General features: G+C 38.5%; 4 long non-coding RNA genes across 4 annotated transcripts; 3 read left to right on the top strand and 1 right to left on the bottom strand.

Moving 5' to 3' along the window:
- The first annotated feature begins 61 nt into the window (after nt 1–61).
- Nucleotides 62–532, top strand: LOC142608986 (uncharacterized). Its single transcript, XR_012839560.1, has 3 exons — nt 62–224; nt 321–411; nt 501–532. It is a non-coding gene; the product is annotated as an uncharacterized LOC142608986 (long non-coding RNA).
- A 3,326-nt stretch (nt 533–3,858) lies between these two features.
- LOC142640573 (uncharacterized) lies at nt 3,859–5,037 on the top strand. The gene is made up of 4 exons (XR_012845204.1): nt 3,859–3,924; nt 4,134–4,211; nt 4,781–4,900; nt 4,988–5,037. It is a non-coding gene; the product is annotated as an uncharacterized LOC142640573 (long non-coding RNA).
- A 2-nt stretch (nt 5,038–5,039) lies between these two features.
- LOC142640568 (uncharacterized) lies at nt 5,040–7,299 on the top strand. Its single transcript, XR_012845203.1, has 4 exons — nt 5,040–5,058; nt 5,190–5,282; nt 6,996–7,065; nt 7,268–7,299. It is a non-coding gene; the product is annotated as an uncharacterized LOC142640568 (long non-coding RNA).
- Nucleotides 7,300–10,868: 3,569 nt separating this feature from the next.
- On the bottom strand, nt 10,869–11,265 carry LOC142640979 (uncharacterized). Its single transcript, XR_012845284.1, has 2 exons — nt 11,132–11,265; nt 10,869–11,025 (listed from the first exon to the last, which is right to left on the bottom strand). It is a non-coding gene; the product is annotated as an uncharacterized LOC142640979 (long non-coding RNA).
- Between the last annotated feature and the right edge of the window lie 7,544 nt (nt 11,266–18,809).

Here is an 18,809-nt window from a genome sequence, read left to right as displayed (position 1 = left end):
CGTGACCTTCGTGATCCGCCATAGTATAATTGGGGTAGTGGTTGCTTAGCCTGGTTGTACAGAGAGTTGTGTCGGGCAAGCGAGAAAGGGGCATCGCAGATTGGTGGGGCGTGCACATTGGTCCAGTATTGGGCATGGGCAAGGTTGCCATTCTTGTGCCCGAGGATAGAGCCCCCACCTGGATGTGATTATGGCCCATGGCCATATGCTCCACTTGCATTTAAGTAAGTATTTTTCTAATATTGTGTGTGCAATGTACTCTTCTTAGTAACTATAACATGGGTATTATCTTATCTTATGTTATTCGCTTCTAACTGTAGGTGGGTGCGGGTGCCAAGCTCGAAGAGTAGGCCATCCGGCATGGCCTTGATCCACTATCGCGAGCAATTAGTTAGAATTCAGCCGGACCAAGTATGGCAAACAAAAATTCTGTTTGGTTATGTTAATTTTTGTTTTAATAAACTTGATGTTATGATAATTGTTTTTTGTTTCTATTGTAGATTGTGTGGCAGCCATACGAGGCAGACTTTGGCCACCTTCCTGACTTTTGCGTTGCAGGGAGGGATACGTGGACGGCAAGGGCGCCACTTGTGTGTTTTTGCATAGTAGAGATACACCACCCAGATCGTGTCCTTCGTCAGTTTGGGTTGGCGCAAGAGCGGCCCGACCATGTTGTGTACGATGAAAGACTGCATAGAATAGACTTGCGTGGGAAGGTGGAGAAGAATTGGAGGGAGGAGCATGGACCGTATATCCTTACATGGGATGTGAGACAACAACGACTTTGCCATGCACCTCCTCAGACTGGTGAGATGCCTCACGATCATGACTATTACCGCTGGTACCGTCCAGTCACTCGAAAGTATGTCGACCGCAACAGCGCAAAATTAGATATAGCGGTAATGTGTTCTAATTAGATATATCTTAGTTGAGTATTTGGGTAGATTAATAAGTACTGTACTATATTATCCATTCTACAATTGATACGTAAATGTCTCAAATTTAATTGTACTGGTTCTTTCTCGGTTTCAGATTGAAAGCCATTTAGCGCTGTTGGAGATGCTTCCTGTAGGCAGCCGAGCCCACAACCATGTCCGACGCGTCCTAAATGATCTGGCTGGCTTGGTGGTGGTCCTGCACCAAATGGAGAGGCAAACAATGGGCATGAGACTAAATCAGCAGATATTGCAATCCCAAGCACAAGCGCAGCACCTGTACGTACACCGACCCGTGCTACTGCAGCTAGGGGCCGTGGTGGGCCTGCTACCGCAAGCCCAAGCACAAGCGCAACTAGGGGCCATGGTCGGCCTGCTACAGCAAGCCGAAGGACAAGTGCAGCTAGGGGCCGTGGTCGGTGTGCAACAACCGCTCGGGTTGTAAGTAGTCCTGAGATACCTGCACCCATCCCGCACGCATCTCTCCAGCCTGAGGTCCCTCCACCCATGGTAGATGCATCTCCTCAGCCCGAGGTCCCTTCACCCACCCCACCTTCACAGCCCAGTTTCGATCTCGGTATTCATTCTCAGTTGACCCCTCCTATGCACCCCGAGACACCCTCAAACCCATCCACTAGCTCTACTGCACCCACTTTGCCCATAGACCCACCCCGTACTGAACCCATGACAATGATCCCCACTCCTAGCCTGTACACAGAGCATCATTACCCACCTACCTCATCCTCATCGACCCTCTAGGACTGCGGTTGGGATTGACACTCTTCGGCGGATGCTGATGTACCGGACGAGCATCCCCTTCATCAGCCCTCACCCCCACGAGGTCGACCGCAACGTGCTAGAAGAGCTCCCACTTGTGGGACAGGTGGACACAAAATAGGACACAAAGGCAGCTCTATGGTACGATACCATTAATTACGATGTATAGGCCTATTTTGCAGTTCATTTTATCTTATCATTACACCAAATATTGACTGTATGCATCTAATGTCTTTGCAGCACGATGATGAGCCTAAGGATGATGCCCCGCAGCCTCCTCCCCCGCCCAAACATTACACGAGAGTTAAAAAACGCAAAATTGGTGAACCTTGAAAAAGAGGTTTGTTACAGAGGTAATGTCTAATGTGATCTTTTTTCCTGTTGGGGCTCTTATTTGTTGTGTGTGTGTGTTTGATGCTTCATATTTTTACAGCTTTAAGTTTACAATTTTTACTAGAAGTATGGCATTGGTTATTTGTTAGTGTGTTTGAATATGGTACTCTTTATAGCAACTATTTTTTTTTTAATAAACTTCTTTATAGCAACTAAGTTGAATGTATGTACGAGAAAACCCAAGTCCTTGATTTCTCCACCCTTCCTCAAAGCTTTGTTTTTGTGTGGTTCTTCTTGTTTGAATTGTTATGCTGTTTTGTTCTTTTATATATGCCTAATAAGTGACGTATACTTCTTTTTACAGTACATACATGGTCTGGCTGCTCGAGGAGTTCATTATCTACATCGGCCAGGGCCATTACTTCAGGATATTGGGTTTCTTCTTCTTCCAGTCTGTATAAATTTGTTCTCTTTTTTCTCCCGGTTTGTGTAATGTACTTCTTATTGTAGAATTCTTTTCTTATATTTAATCTTTATGTGAAAATAGGAACTTGGGAAAGACAAAGCTTATATCAGTGAGACTTTATTCACCCTCATTTTTATATCTTTCTTCTTGGTAAGGCTTTGCTGTTGTCTTTGCTATCTTGGTTATATATCTTTGTATGGCTGCATCTGTAACCATTCTTTTCCTGTTTGAAGTGCTGTATTCTAGAGTGTTGACACTGTTTCCATTGAATTATGTTCTTTCTTTGTTGCATCTGGAATTAGGATTAATGGAAGACAACATGCTAAATTTTGTACATTTAAATTCAGTGCTTACTATTTTTTGATAAGCAACTCACGTACCTCCTGCAATATGCCTTTCTCATTGCCTCCACGAGACTATTGATTTTCCTGTTGCCTTCTTTGTTCTATAAAGTTAGGCAAATCGGTTTATTAGGAATGTGCACTATTTATTTGTAAATTATACATGCACCTAATAAGTTATTTGAACCCATGACCTCACCCTTCATCACATTCTTATAGTTGATGTGCATGCTATGTTATTCTTAAGAAGCGTAGTTCTTGCTCAAAAGGTTTTGTAAAAAATTCCTTTGAATTGTTTATATAAAATACTTTTGGACATTATTTGATTATATAAAGGAGGCTCTTCTGCTATATTATTCTTTTTGAGTTGCTGTTTGGGGGTGGGTTTTCTTTGACGTCTAACAGTACAAAAAGGGCCCTCCTGGCAGGAACTTTTTTGGTTCCCCAGGGCCAAAACAAGATTTTATTCAGTGCAAAAATGCTTTCTACTTAAGATAGGATTTTGAGTAGAGGTTCTTGTTTTCTATGTGGAACATATGAGCAGTGCTATGCCTTTTATGATTTTGGAAGCAGAGGATTGGAGAATATTTTTTGGACTTGGGAAGTAGTTCTGAAGGGCATGTCTGTGAGGCTTTTAGAGTTCTCAGTGAGGAGTTGTGGTAGGGACAGAATACTATTGCTTGGAGGGCAGTGTTCCTGTTTGTGATGAGGAGCATTTGGTTGGAAAGGAATAAGTGCATGTTTGAATGCAAGGATAATTGTTCGGAGAGCTCAAAATGGGTTTTCTCCAGGAATTTATTCTATTTTTATTTTATTTTTGATTTTGTAAGATCCTCTTTCACAGCTTATTGTTCTTCTTTGAGCAATGTATGTGTCTAGGGACATAGCATGGTTAGAACACACACACACACACACACAGAGGCAGGTTCCCGCACAAACATGTGCTTGTGTGTTTCTGGGGGCATAGTATGGTTTGAACTGTAATTAAAAAATGCTTCCTTTTGTAGAGTACAGTGACGTTTCTGCATACCGCCTATCTTTATCAGAGGACACAAAAGCTCTCAATCAGCTGGTATGCACTTCTTGTTTTCTCAATTTGCTTTGTCTTTTGAAAGCATAGAAGTTATTGTCCAAGAATTTACCTTCTTTTCAGAAAATTGGGATGTTTAAATGTCAGATGTAAATGCAAGTTGAAGTCTATAATTACAATTTGATTCATTCTTCTTTAGAATTTTTCTACTATTGTCATTTTATGGGATAGTGACTCTGTAAGACGTGCAGAATGTCCTTATCCAAGAGGGGAAGGATATGGCATCTGTGCTTTATACATATCGCAGTTGTGTCAAAGCGCTTCCTCAGGTCAGTTTTGGGTTTAGTTTGTAATGCTTTTTTTTTTTCCTTTTCTTTTCTGGACATCAAGTGTATGCATGGTCATTGTTGCTAATTAGCATTATATGGAGAACTGTGCCTGCAATCATTTATCTAAAACTACTCCTTTATGCTTATATATATATATATATAAATGTGCGTGCGGCTTAACCTGAAAGAACCTTCCCGTCTGTTTGAACTTGAAGTTCTTTTACATTTTCACAAAAATCTGGTATTTCAAAATGAATGAAGTTCCTAGTTTGTATATTTTCAGTCACTTATATACTTTATCATGGCCCGAGGACTGCTGTATGGTTGGAATATGCATTGAATGATAACTATCAGCTTAGGCTTTTAGGATTGTTAGTAATTTATCATATTTGCATTGCGGGTGGTATTGATTTTGTATCTGTCTTTACTCTATACCTTCTATTTAGACCAAATAAATCTGTGTGTTGGATCCCACTCATTAATATAGAATAAAAATTAAATTTATCCTCTTCCATCAACATTGGCTTGTGGGATTATGATAATTTATAAATAAAAATCTATATTGGCAGCTTCCTGATTCTATGAAGCAAAGTCAAGCTGACTTGTATCTGGAAACGTATCAAGTTTTGGACTTGGAGATGAGTCGTTTGCGTGAAATTCAACGATGGCAAGCATCGGCTGCATCAAAAGTATGAGCTATTTGTTTACTCTTTTGTTTTCTGTTTTTAAGCTTGATTCAAACTTCCAGTTCCGATTATAGGTGTTTTGTGATGCAGTTAGCTGCTGATATGCAACGCTTTTCTAGGCCTGAGCGCCGCATAAATGGTCCGACAATCACTCATCTCTGGTCTGTTTTATTTATTTATATATTTATTTTTGGTTTGGAACTGATTCCTCGTTTTTCTGTTTTTGATACTACCTCATTTCAAGTGATGATGGCTAGTAGCTATCCCCTTAAGACATCTTTCTCTATTTTAGGTCCATGTTGAAGTTACTTGATGTCTTGGTGCAACTTGATCATCTCAAAAACGCCAAAGCAAGCATACCTAATGATTTCTCTTGGTATAAGAGGTATGGAAATCATCTTTGGTCTGTATTATTTTGCTATATCTTGGTTATATCTCCTAGGCTCCTTGAAATGGGTTTACATACTATTTCTTCTGTTTGTTCTTTTGATCATATTAATTGGGAATGCTCTTTTCATTGGGTCAGAAGATGTTCAAAGCAGAAATCTTAGGCAGGATAGACAATGAGAAAACGCACTGGAATTTTCATTTTCAGATACAAGGAAGTAGGTTTCTATTTAGTAAAACAACAGTGCTGAAGAAATGATGGGATTTCTTTCTTCCTTGATTGGGGATGCATGCTGGTTGACGGGTGCTGAAACTCCCTTTCCTTTCATGGTCTGGGTGTGCTTTTGTATCTAAAAAATAAAAAATGAATAAGGATAGCAAGAGAAAGTCTATCCTGGTTTCAAGACTCATTGGGTGTCTGTGCATGTGATGTACCAATCAAAAGAAAAGAAAGAAAAGAAGAACAAGAGGAAGCCTAAAGTAGTCACACCTAGAGTTTCCTTAGCATAAAACTAAAGAAAGATTCCACACTCTGGCTAGCACTTCATAGTTGACTTTGCTGGTTGAAAGTTGTGGACTCCAGTAATATAGGATTAGGAATGCCAAGCAGCACACACACACACATATATATAGAAAAGCCAACAGGATCTTGCAATTGTACTTTGAAGAATGAAACTGAACTTAAAGCTATTAAAGACCAACTGTAGACATTATTCTCATTCTTGTTCCTTTTAGCATTTTTGCATAGACATTCTGTTAACCTCCAGCTGAATTTTTAGAAAATATTTGGAACACCTAACGTATTCCTTATTATAATAATAATAATAATATTATTATTATTATTATTATTATTTATTTATTTATTTATTTTAATAAATTTATGCTTAGGATAATACTGAATTTGAAATTTTTTGTGCTTAGGAATACAAGATATAGCTTAAGTAAGATCGGCCTTAGTGTCAATGAAACATTATTGTAGTCCAGGCTTAGTCCTTGTAATAGAATTTGATGCCCCAATTATTCAGTTCAAAATTTCTAAATATACTTACAAGAAATTCTCCCCAAATTTCAAAGTTTGGATTTTTGGCAAGCACTCAAAAAGGCCATTATGCTACTTCTTTACAAGCCTGTGGGGTTAACAAGAAAATAAAACAAAACTGAAAAATAAAAATTCATAAAATGACAAGATTGAGTCAATGAAACACCTTTTACTTCACTGTTAAGTGGCCGAATATTTGGTTAGTTGTGTTTGCTTCATTCTAGGTAGCTTTGTTTATGCCGAAGACTACAATGGTTGCTGGAACACAAGAGTTCCAAGATATGGAAAGCGCTACCATTATGTGTATTTTGGAGAATGAGAGGAGGAATTGAACTTTTGATGGGATTGGACCCCCAAATCCGTTCTAAAGTAATTTAGTTGAAGGAAGGTATGACTGAATGACTATTTTGTGTAGTATCCTTGCATCCTCCTTTCTAGAATTTTTAGATCTTTAGAATCTTAGATTGTAATCACTTAGGGCACATTTGTGTATTTGAAGTAGTTCATCTTTTGAATAAAATTATGTTACTTATCAGAAAGAAAACAAGATTTGCTATTGATTTATTAACCCTTTTGATAAAATTTCTCCACAATTATTAGCAGTTTATTTCTTAAATTTTTTTAATTGAATATTCACACAAGTCAGCATTCAATTTATCTCTGAATATTCAGGACATTCACACAAGTCAGCATTCAGTGGCAAGACACTGATTCAATGAGGGAGGAGTTAGATGATTTACAGGTGTGCGAGTGTGGTTCCCTTTGTTTCTTTACATGTAGATACAAGATGAATTTATTGTATGGCTGTTTTTGTTTGGGAACTTTTTTTTTTTTTAACCCAGGGGGGGGGGGGGGGGGGGGGGGGGTTGGTTTTACATTCACAATTGATATTGTGCCATTCTGCTAGTGGATTGATTGCAATTATCTTCTCACTATTTGTGCAGATTTTCTTAAGCACAAGGTGGGCTATCTTATTAAATTTGCATGTTGAGATGTTCCGTGTGAACAAGTATCCTGTCTATGTTACTATTATTTTTGATATATTGACTACTGTGGAAAAATCTATATGATACCTGGAGTGATTACATTTTCCTTGTTTGATAGTTAAATTGATACATGTTTTACAACAAGGATAATAACGACAAATTTGTCTCAAAACACTGGCCACAATATTCTTCAATTATCATGGGACTGTTATTGCTTGGCATAAGTTCAGCTGCAAGTTCATGACTTAAATGTAGTTCTGGCTTGGTGCAAGTGCAACCCAGGGTTGAATAGGAGCCCTAAGGGTCTAGTTGTTGAAACATATGAATCCTTTTTCCATTTAATTCATTGTGTCATAGGGTTTGAAATAAACATTAAGAGAACATGGATTTCATTTTTTTAACAAAATCTTCTCGCTTTATGCTGTTTGATGGAATGGTTTTGCATTGAAATTTTACAGGCCTACCAGTGGAGAAGTTGCAACAGACATCCAAGTAGATGGAGCAGCCTAAGCTCACAGAATGGCCTTCTAAGAAAGACATAGGCCATATGTTTGAGTTTATAGCATGTTATGTTGCATGTGAAAGAGCTAATGTCTCAAAAAGTGTCCTGAGTCAGATTTTAGAATACTTGACATCACAAAATAATTTTCCAACTAGTGTTTCCTCTCATCACATAACTTCAACAAGAAGGGAGAAGCAGGTGCTTGCCCTTCTAGATTTTATATGGTTTGTGGTTTGAAATTTTGTTCAATTGCTGATCTCACTTTTTTTTTAGTTTGCTTAAAACAAGTGAGGGAAAGGGGGATTCAAATCTAGGTTCTCCTCGTAAAAGAGACCGAGCATATTCATTGAGCCACAAAGCTCTTGGTTGATAATCTCACATTTGGTTAAATTTCCATGATGACATCAATGAGTTATCTGCGGGGTGTTTGGGTTATAGAGACTAGTTACAAAGATTTTATTTTTTACTTTTATAATTTGTAAACTCCTTATATAGTATAAATTGCCTTAACTGGCCTGCAATGGTTTTTCTTTTGGAGATGTTTTTTCCACTTTATCATTTGGTGCATTGCCAATTTGTGGTTAATAATCACAATCTTGCGGAAGACAAAATTGAGATAAATTGATAATTAATCAATAATTTCGGTGGATTTTCAACTAAGGTTAAAATTTGTATCTTATTTAAAATTTACAAGAAAAAGAAAAAGAAAAAAAAGAAACAAAAGCACAGAGTTAAGGCGTGACGTGTAGGAAATTATTTGATTTGAGAAAAAAAGCTCGGTGGTTTAGTTGTTTCAAATGTTAGATCTGTTCAGTGGGGCTCATGGAACCTTTGGAAGTGGAATGCCAAAGGATGATCAGAGTCTTTGATGACAATGGAGATGGACGAATTGATTTCAAAGAATTTGCCAAAGAATTTAAATAATGACATTCAGTATTACGTTAGAAAAGCGAGTTTTACTCACGGAATATTGAGTTTAGACCATAATTTTCACCAAGCACTTATAATTCTTGCAAACACTAATACAAGTACATCTTTTCATAACATACCAACAACGAACAACAGGGAAAAAATGAGCAAGTGATTTCCTATAAACTTAGCCAAAAGTAATGAACAATTCATCTTTAGATTTGCAAAAGGTGCACGTACAATAGGATCATTTGCCCTCATGATCAACAACATTTTGTATTGCACAAAACGTGTAGACATCAACAACAACGTTGAATGTTCGTAGGTAGAAATTTTTGGAAGTCATCATTGCTTGAATGCGAGAAGTACGAAATGTCACTTTCATCATCTAACGCAGTAATTTCATTAATAGACTTCATGGCTCGCTCTTGCGCCTTCCCTTTTAGATGCTTCCTAGCTTTTTGGACTGCATGAAAACGGTCTAACCGCCTTTGCATTTGATTGTTCTCTTGTTCAAGGCGAGCAAGTATGTAGGCAGGCTCATCTCTAGGTAACTCAGCTGAGCGTGCCTTAGGAACTCGTAACCCGTGCCATCGACAATACACCTCCAACTCACACCTCTTCTCGTATAGGGTTGACCATGGTGGTTCTGCTACGGTGAACTCCATTGCGGTGGTATCTGTACTTAGTTTTGTAGGTTTGCCGACCATGATGTGGCCAACGCTTCCAAGACTCTCGTACGTGTATATTGGCATATTTACGAAATCTCTCTTCTTTCCAACCCATTTCCCTCCATAGTGGTCTGTGTATGTTTATAGTTGTTGATCTGCTGGAACTTGTGATAATTCATTTGTTGAAGTAGATTGAAACTTGTTTCTACGTGTACGAGATGATGTTGAGGCGTTGCGACTCATAGCTTACTCAACCTACAAAGTTAGTGGTGTAGGAATAAGAAAAGAATTGTGGTACATTTATAACCTCATTCCACTGTGTATTCAATAATAAAATTTAATATATTCAGGCTTGTCATGTCAATACAGGCTGGAAAACCACTACACGAATTTTTTGTTCAAATGTTCCCAATGTCACGGTGAGATTCTCTTATTACGGCGTAGTTGCGGTGTCTTGCCATGACTATTCAGCTGAACAGTATTCATGTGAAGAGTATTTAGCATGCTTGTGTTTCATCTGACATGAACTTGACAAGACAATACCGAGTTGTGTTAAATGCATCATAAACTTTTCAGGGGTCTTCTCCATCCTTGAAAACAGTGCATTGCAAAATGATGCAGATCTGTGTATTGACGTGAGTGTGAATGATATGACTAGATAGGGTTCAACAGTGCCGAGCTATTGAGCAGCACATGTAGCACTATGAATATCAGTGTAGCAATGGTGGACAGCTGACCCCCAAACTCGAGAATTTGTTTTAATAAATTTAGATTTTGAATAAGGGCTCTCAACCTAAACTTGTTGTCTCCAATTATATATGTAAGTACACAAAGATGGATCTTCCTGACCAAAATGGAACAAAGTGGACTGAATGGACCAAATTAGACCAAATCAGACCAAATAATTAGACCAAATTATCCAAATCAGACCAAATAATTAGACCAAAATATCCCAATCAGACCAAATCAGACCAAATCAGACCAAGTAAGACCAAATTAGACCAAATTAGACCAAATGGACCGATTTTATTTTCCACTATAACTCCAGAATTAAAGGAACTCGTAACCAAAGGAACTCAAGTTTTAGAGACTCGAGTTCCACTGGGCAAATATTTTTTCCCCAACTGCTCTGTTTCAGGCAGAGAGGCAGAGAGGCATGCCCTATTTCAAAAAAATTTGCCCAGTGGAACTCGAGTTTCTAAAACTCGATTTTCACTGGGCAAATTTTTTTCCCCAACAGCATGCTCTGTTTCAGGCAGAGAGGCAGAGAGGCATGCCCTGTTTCAAAAATATTTGCCCAGTGGAACTCGATTTTCATGGGAAAAATTTTTTTTTTCCCAAGGAACTCGAGTGTCTAAAACTCGATTTTCACTGGGCAAATTTTTTTTTTCCCAGCAGAAAATGCTCTGTTTCAGGCATTGTTTTACAATGTAAATGCACTCAAATCACAACAAAAGTCATTCTCAATATATCACCATTCTAAACATGTCCAACCACGCTTAATTTGCAATTCTAACCATACTACTCAAATCACAATCTTCATAGAGGTACATTGGATAGAGAATTACAAGTACATTCAACAACAATCAAAAAGTTCACATAGAGCCAATACAACGTCGTCCATGGAAGGATGCCTGAAAAACGTAGAGTATTTACGTTAGGAGACAAGATAGTAAACATTAGGTAAACATCGAATGAACAACAATTATTTAACCGATGCATAAATTTTTTCCAACCTACCTAGTGTGGAACATGGCCGCTTGTGGAAGCACCGCGGGACTGCGGACATTTTCTGCGGTTATGCCCGGAAGCATGACACAGTCCACATGTCTGCTTCGGTTGACTCTCTATCAAATCTGCGTCCTCCCTCCGCCATCCCGGTTCTTGATCCTTATTCCTCACTCCATCCATCTCATTTCTTATTCGTGACTTCACCGGTCGACCTTTGGCCCGCAACAATGCCGGATTAGGCAACCACTTTGGCCCCATGGGATCCCTCCATAATGACTGTGACTTAGGAACCACAAATGCATGCTCATAAGTGTTAAGGGCATGGTTCAAACCATAACATGGGTGAATATACGTGGTCGAATCAATATGTAAATAGTCACATACTCTAATTGCATGTGAACATGGGATCCCTATATTTTGCCATTTCCCACAACTGCATGTTTTTTCCCGTAACCGAACTTCGTAACTGTGGTTTCCCCCTCCTGCGCTACACACGTTGAGTTGGGTAACTACTTGAAATATCAGCTCTTCATTGCTAAATGGCTTGAGATAGTGTTTCTCAGATTTACGCTTATTTCCATCCCACGTGGATAAGGCATATTCACTCCATTTCTTACCCTCTGACAACTCATAATGGTATTCTTTGCGCCGGTCGTGGAAATATTGAACAAGTTTGCTCCAAGTGAACTCAACCAACGCGGCAATAGGAAGGCCCCGTGCACCTTTCAGCACACCATTGAAACACTTTGATATATTGGTTGTCATTGCTCCAAAACGTCTCCCACCATCGTATGACTGGGTCCACATGTCCACATCCTCGCTCATTAGGTATGTGTATGGAAGATAATCTTGATTCTTTTCCTTACCATCCCTCCCCGTCACCTTCTTCTTCTTCCTAATGGCCTCAATTTCCACCTGCTTAATAGAGTCCATTATGGTAGCAAATTTAACTACCTGACTAGCATATCCCGCTTTCAACGCCGTTGACTTTAGAGTCGAGTTCTGAAAATGGGTGTTGAAGTTGCTAGCAACATGTCGAAGACAATATCTATGAAATACCCTTGCTTTTCCATCATCCCTTCTAGGCCAGTTTGCAATGGCGTTTTTGATACCGAGATGTCGGTCAGAAATTATGCAAATGCCGTCGTCAGGTATCAGGTGGCCAATCGTTTCTCTGAGGCATCGTAAAAACCACCTCCAACTGGACCCTGACTCACAATCCACAACAGCAAAGGCGAGAGGGAATACCTTGTTGTTAGCATCGGTTGCCATTGCGACCAACAACTTTCACGATATTTACCATACAGATGGGTCCCATCAATGCGATAACCGGCTTGCAGTATTTGAATCCTGATATGCATGGACCGAAAGACCAAAACACATAATGCAACAATACGGTGTGATCTTCATCGGTGGGTGTGACACGATAGCAAAACTGGGTAGTCGGGTCCTGATCAATATACGCCATTAGCAACTTTTGCAGCCTTTGGTAAGATTCTTCCCAATCTCCAAACATAAGCGCAATCGCATTTTGTTTCGCATCCCATACCTTGTAGTAAGAAGGCTTATGGCCATTATATTTCGCCTCTATCAGAGATCTGAGATGCTTAATTTGAGTGGTGTGATCCTCAAGTAACTTGTTATGGATTTCTGTTGCAATAAAATTACAACTCATCATTCTACCATCATTTCGCACCCCAGTCGGTATACACGTGTGAGGACCCACATACACGGTGACCATCCATAGATTTTGGAGCTCGGGCTTCATAACTGCGTAGACATACCACTTGCACGACTCATGCACGCATTTCGCACAAAAATATTTCCTCGTCGACCTAGTGATCTTAAAGTGTTTGTTTTCCTTGAGGGCACAAATTGTTAATACGCGCTTCACCTCCACTTTACTGGCAAAAGTCAACCCTTTGCACAAATTCATCCCCTCTTTCCAAGTAGACACAAATGGCATCTCAATATGCAAAGGATCAACCATATTTTCCCAAGTATTTGCAGAGAATGACAACGCAGGAGGTGCGTAGGCAGGGATTGTGTTTGTAATGTTTTGGACACTAATAACATTGTCTGCATCAGGTTCACCACCGTCCAATGTCTCATCTTCATCAATGTCCCTTTCAAAGTCCCCAAAGTCCCGAAAGTCCCCTCTCTCAATCATGTCTTCATAGTCATCTTTATCGGCAAAATCTTCACCGTTAATGGCAAGATTCTCATCAACATAGTCGTCATCATCATCGTCATCATCATCATCGTCATCATCATTGTTAACGACAGTAGTCTCATCAACATAGTCGTCGTCGTCATCATCATCGTCATCATCATTGTTAACGGCAGTAGTCTCATCAACATAGTCGTCATCGTCATCATCATCATCATCTCCATCGGCATGAACATCATCATCCTCTACATGTGTAGAATACTCATATTGAGCATCCGGAAGCGCAACTTGTAAGCTTGTGGTTGTTTGTTGGATATCCTCTTGCCATCCTGCACGCGGCTCCAACTGTATGTACAACTCAATGTTACTTACTTCAGCTATACTCTCCAACTTGTCAAACATGATCTTCACATGTTTGTCTTTTTCTATCAGCATATACTTGTAATTAATCCGGTGCTTCATGATTTCATTTGGCATACGATAAGTAATTTGCATGTTGTACGCATCAGGATTCTTACCCAACTCTTCCATGACAAATATCTTCAATTCATCAAGGGTTTTCAACCTACGATCAACTTCGGCATAATAGGTTTTCATACCCGGCCCCTCAAATGGCAATCCCTTGTTCGCATTGGGATTCTTAAGCGGACCACCATGGTATATGATTATAACAATATCAGGCATTGTGAACCTGTTCAAGTCAAGTCCTATGTTAGTTAAATCACATAGTCGTAAAGTGAGGGAAAAAAGTAATGCAATCTTATCAATGAACATATTCAAGCCAGGTTATAGAGTGCCCATTAATATCTAAAGGCCAAGACGTAAACCTTCTAATCCTAGTGGATGGAGAGACGGAATTATCTATTACTCCATTGTGTGGTGACCTATAATGCCTAAAAGGGTTCTGAAAGAACTAGGTGGGTAGAGGAGCATGATTACATACCCATTCACTACATTCATTCACTACCCATTTCATACCCAAACCAATGATAAATAAAGTCAAAAAAACTTGAAAGATCATGATAAAAATAAAAGCCTAGAAATGATGAATAAAATTTTGATAATTACATACCCATTCCCATTCATTACATTCATTCACTACCCATTTCATACCCAAACCAATGATAAATAAAGTCAAAGAAATTTGTAAGATCATGATAAAAATAAAATGATGAATAAAATTTTGATAACAAAAACTATACAAATAAATACTCAAAAAATTAACACTAACAAAACAAAGTTCTATAATTCACAATATTGATAAATTAACTAAGTTATGTTAACTATCTACAAAATAAATGGTAAAACTCTTTAACCCACACCCATAGACAACATACCCAACTACAATGACAATCAAATTATGCAAACCCTTACCTTAGATATGAATTTGCTGAGAGGGAAGAGCAGTGAGAGTGGAGAATGTGGTTTTGTGAGAGTGAGTGGTGTGAGAGAGTTATGAGTGGTGTGAGAGAGTTATGGTGTGAGAGAGTTATGGGTGAGTGAGAGTTAGTGAGGGTGAGTGAGTGAGAGTTAGTGAGGCTGAGATTTTAGGTTTTCTCTGTGTGTTACTGAGCAGTGAGAGTGGAGAATGTGAGAGAGTTAAATGCCACGGGCTGAGTTTTAAATAAACATGCCCAGAGGAAATCGAGTCTATAAGACTCGAGTTACTAGCATAAAACTCGAGTCTCCAAGACTCGAGTTCTATGCGTATAAACTACATGATTTAAAATAAAATATAGTCAAACTCGAGTTTATAAAACTCGAGTTTAGGCAGACTTAAAACGAGTTTTAGAAACTCGAGATCCAGGTGGCATTTTCTCCACCTCAGCAAGCCCAAAGCGAGCATAAAGCGAGTTTTTGAAACTCGATTTATTATGCAAATCTCGAGTTTCAAAAACTCGAGTTGCTATTTTCCTACATAGTTTCAAACCATGCCTAACTTACTATATTCATGCCATCCACACCGCTAATCTGCACATTCCCCCCTCTTAACTCCCTCAAACGACTCTCTCAAACTCTCACCTCTCTGTCTCACCGCCGCCGGCCCAACTCGATCCTCAACGTCACTGGTCCATTGAAGCTTGATGTCACTGACCCATTGGCTGACCCACTTCGTCGAACTCCCAAGCCGACCTAAGCCCCAAGCCGCCGATCCATGCCTCAGATCCACGCCTTCGACCCATCTCGACCTTCACTGATGCTCTCAACTCTCTCAAACTTTCACCTCTCTATCTTGCCGCCGCCGGCCCGACTTGAACCTCAACGTCACCAACCCACCGGCTGACCCACTTCATCGAACTCCCAAGCCGACCCAAGCCCCAAGCCGTCGATCCACGCCTTAGACCCATGCCTCCGATCCACGCCTCTGACTTGACTCGCCTTCAGGTGAGTTGTCTCTGTCTTCTTCATCTTCATGCTTGGGATATTTGATTTGGGTAATTGGAATGATAAATTTATAATATTTGTGAATCTAATGATAAATCGTTGAGGATTGGAATGTATTGAGAATTTTCTGTTTGCAGGAATTTATGTTTTTCTTTTTAAATGTTAGTTTGGGAATTTTCTGTTTGTAGAGAAGGCTAATTTTTTTTTGTTTGTTTCTGTTTTTGCTTCTTGCTTCTTGCTGATTTTCTGTTTGTTGATTCTAATTTATTACAATAAATGTCATGTTGGAAATTGTTTTGGAAATTTTCTAGTTGCATGGAAGTTTATGTTTGTTGTTTCTAATCAAATCCTTCATGACTCATGAGCCTTCTTAATCATTATAAATTCCATTAAAACTCTTCCTAATCACCTATGTTGTCTCTGTTTGAAGAACTTGCTAACACTTAGAAATTGAAGTGTATGATGCTGATCAATAAAAAATGCAAACTTATTGCCCGTTTGGATCCCTGTTTTTCGGGCTACATTTGCGTTTTTTTTTTTTTTTTTTTTTTAAAGACCAGCGCTTGGTGCACTGTTCATGGGACATGAACAGTGCACCAAGGCATATAAACAGTAAAAAAAGGAGTGAACAGTGTTTTTTTACACATTAAAAAATTATTTTACTACAGTGTTTTCAGTTTTCAGTTTTCAGCAATAAGTTCTATCCAAACGGACTCTTAGACTATATATTCATCTAATATAATTTCATACTGTTAGGTCAATACTCAAATGAGCAAAACCTTCCAAAACCTCAACCATCTGTATGATGAATTTTTGATTGGTGAATCTTTGGAATAAATTTATGTGGAATTGATTTTTTGATTTCAAAATTCTTACAAACAAACTTGAGTCATGAATTCTAGTTTTAATGAGAAATTGTTAGTTTGGTTTTGAGATGCTCAAAAATGAATTTGTTGTTTTCTTTATCAGTGGGATTAAGCTACATGTCAAATTAAGTATTTAAGCATAATCATGTTCTATTGTTATACTCCTAAGTATTTTAATTTTTGATATAAATGTTAGTTTGGGAATTTTCTATGTGCAGGGAAGTTCAATTTTTTTTTCTTCTAATTTATACAGTATTGGTCGTTACTTTCAGTTTGCTTGGAAGTATATTGCTGTTTCTAATTTTATGGATTCACAACGAGACCTAACATATTACACGGGTATCATGAATGGGGATATAAATATTGACTCACAACTTTTGGAAACATCTCAAAATACTCTTATGTCAGTTTCTAATTGTCCACGTCAAGTTGAAAATGTCTCTTCTACAAAAGGAAAACGGGGCACTGACTTTAGTGTAGAGGAAGATCAAGTCCTAGTGTTAGCATGGCTCAATAATAGTGTTGATGTCATACACAATAATGAACAAACACATAATACATTTTCGTCAAAAAGTTGTGGAATACTTCACGCAGTACAATACATCCGGTACCACAGTAGTGCTATCTTCTTGATAAGTCGTTGGGCAACGGTTAATGAAAAGACAAATAAGTTTTGTGGGTGCATGGCTAAAGTTAACGCACGTCATCAAAGTGGTATAACCGAAAAAGATAAGGGATAAATTATATTAAAATAGTGTCAACATACCCATTCACCAATAGTTTGAAGATACTAATCATGTTATATTTCTTTTAATTTTTTTAGATTACCAATGCAAAGGCTTTGTATGAAGAGACCTTCAAGAAACCCTTTCTTCTTGAACATTGTTGGCTCATGTTTAGGGGCCAACCAAAGTGGGCCGATCCTAATGAAAGATCGAGAACATCCATGCCTCCAACTCCGGAGTCAACATCTATTGGCGAAGGGGATCGTGGGTTTGGACTTGGTGACACTTCCAATTTTGAGAGGCCAATTGGTAGGTAGGTGGCCAACCGAAGGAACAAAGCTACCAGAGAAGATGTAGGGGAATATTTGACAAAGAAATTGAAATTTATTGAGGAATCACAAGAACATGACAAAGAGAGTCTTCGTATCAAAGTGGAGAAGTTGCGCTTGGGAGAGTTGAGGGATAAGGACATAACTCGATTGGAAGAGGAAAAAATGTTTATTGAGAGGGAAAAACTTAGGATTGAGAAGGAAAGATGTGAAGAAAAACTTAAGGTTGAGAAGGAAAGAGTCATGATTGAGAAGAAAAAATTTGAGATGCAATATATGTTAGAGGAGGAGAGAATCATGATGAAAGATACAAGTGCCTAGATCGGAGCACAAAAAGCTTTTTGTGAACAACTCCAAGAGGAAATCATAGCAAGACGAAGTTCACGTAGGTAATGGGTTTGATTGCATTTTGGACGTAGCTTAGGTCTTTATGTATTTTGTAATGTTATGAAAATGTTGGCACATTTAGGTGATACTTTGGTAGTGGCTTATGATAGGCCTTTATGTATTTTGGTAGTAACTTATGAGAGGCTTTCATGTATTTTAGTAGTGACTTATGTCACTTAACTCTAATCTTAAACTAGATGTATGTATAAATCTTTAAATTTATTGTTCATCTTGTTTGTGTTGTGACTTGTGCGTGTGTGCTTATGAGTATAATGATTGCTTATGGCACTAAAAGTATAGATTGGTTATGTTTCTTGCATCTATAGTAATAAGAAGATGAGAGAAAGGATAGGATATCATTGTTTGGTTGATGTGAATGGAGTGGAGGAATGGAAAAGGGAGGGATTAATTTCCTTTTGTTCTGCTTTGATCTTTTTGTTTACTTTAGCATAAAAGAACTTAGTATTCTTGTCACCCTCTTTCAACCAATCTTGATGCCTAGTCTAAATTATCTCAAATTTGAATGTCATGTGGAAAACTTTCTTATTTTGCATATCTGTTCAAGGCAGGATGAGCAATGGGAAATGATTGCTTATGGCACTAGATGTATGTATAAACCTTTAAATTTATTGTTCATCTTGTTTGTGTCGTGACTTGTGCGTGTGTGCTTGTGGGTATAATGATTGCTTATGGCACTAAAAGCATGGATTGGTTATGTTTTTTGCATCTATAGTAATAATTGCTTTCCAATTGTCTTGAAAGTTGCATTCATGAATTGCTCTTTGTTTTGCAAGTTGCTTCTTGATGACTCAGATAAGGATGAGA

The sequence above is a fragment of the Castanea sativa genome, chromosome 1 (assembly GCF_040712315.1).
Source record: "Castanea sativa cultivar Marrone di Chiusa Pesio chromosome 1, ASM4071231v1".
NCBI classification, from domain to species: Eukaryota; Viridiplantae; Streptophyta; class Magnoliopsida; order Fagales; family Fagaceae; genus Castanea; species Castanea sativa.
Note: the sequence above shows the minus strand (reverse complement) of the source record. Positions and strands in the feature narration are given on the sequence as shown.